Here is a 1,752-nt window from a genome sequence, read left to right as displayed (position 1 = left end):
TTTTGAGTAAGCACTAATATTTGTGATATCTTGAAACTCTCACGTCTGGGTTACGCTACTGGAAGAACCATACCGAAGCGAGCCCTGTATTCTAAAATCTTCTTTACTCTAAATACAAACCATGAGGAACCCTCAGAGGAAGCTCACATAACGACTCACGATTGATAAGAAAGAAAGTATTTTAGGATGAAGCAGTAAGCCAGATCAGTTTAAAATTTAATACGAAACAATCTATTATTCAAAAAAGAACTGGCAATAATAAATCAGTCCAAAACATCGTGATTACACATGTAAGACAAAAAAGAAGTGCGAAAAAACCATTGACAAGGAAACTAATGAACCAGGTTGAGCTTGCGAAATCTTCAAACGAGGATAAGGGTACATGGTGAAAATGTAACTTCAAAAGGAACAATTTGCAGCTCTTATATAGACTCTCAACTCCATATTTTGTATCCTTAATCCGCTTGTCTTCTTTCCCTCTAGTAATAGGCCGGAAAAGGTCAATTATAGATATAGACATTCACCATAGATAGAAATGGCTTAGTTTGGGAGCCGACGTTCTCTGGCAACTACCCGGAAGTTGTTAGGTTTTGAAAGGAGTTCGTCGGAAAGAGAAAATGTTCCCGTGCTAAAATATTCTCTGCTAGCTTCATTCGTAAACGCATGTCCTAAAAATTGCATTCCATCTATACCAACGGCATTTCCTCTTCCTCATTCGTTATAATCTATTTTTTTCTCCTCCGCTCTTATCTCTCTTCTCTCTTTCCCGTTGGATAGTCATCGACGATCCCGTAGCTGCTACCTGTTGCTGATGTTGGCTGTTGAGCGCTGGTTCTGCAGGGACCTCTACGTGTGCTTTTATCCCTCGCCACCTATTTCTGTCAGAAAAAACCTTCTGTTGATGACGCAATAACGAGTCAGGATCGATCCCTCACCACCGGTGGCAAATGTTGTGCTCTTCCGTTATGATTGGTTGCAAGCTGAACATTTAGAAAAAAGATAATAATCATTGATAAACGGACCAATATGTTGAGATTCTTGTTGGCTGTAAGTGAGTGCGTAGTAGCAGGATTTTGATGAAGATTACACAATCTTTTGTGTCTAATTCTGAAGAATTAAGGGAGATTTTGATTTTTAGGGGAGCTCTTGTGGCTTCTGATCATTATTTCAATCTTCGCACGTGAGGAACTTAAGACGTCTTAAGACGTTTCCATAGATCCATAATGAATTTAGATGATCAAATTTTAGCTTTGGCATGGATGTGGGGAAAATATGAAACAGTTGCCTTTACTACTTCAAAATTCCTGGAAATAATGTCTACAAAAGTTGGAACTCGTCCTTGATACTCATGGGTATTACGACATCCCTCTTGTATCAGTGCAGAGTCAGCTGAACAATGCGCTATCATTTTCGTGTTGCAGTTATGACTGTGCTTTAAAACCATTTTCCACTTTTTTTGGTGTGAAAAAGGTAACTATAATATCTTTGTACTAGACTTTATGAAGCTCCGCCATAGCTGAAACGATTAAGATACACAAAGACTGGGTGAAAAGAAATAAAAGAGCCCCGTCGGACGTCCAGTCCTTCCTTTGACTTCTCTCCTGGGGATCACCAATGAATTTTCTTTTCGATAGCATCAAGATTTTTAAATAGTTTATCGAAACTCAACAACATCTACAAATATATCGGCTGAGAATTATCGATGAAGTCAGGTGTCTACAAAACATGCTTTACTTGCACATATGATGTATG

Source organism: Necator americanus, chromosome X (assembly GCF_031761385.1).
Source record: "Necator americanus strain Aroian chromosome X, whole genome shotgun sequence".
NCBI lineage: Eukaryota > Metazoa > Nematoda > Chromadorea > Rhabditida > Ancylostomatidae > Necator > Necator americanus.
This window is presented reverse-complemented; position numbering follows the sequence as displayed.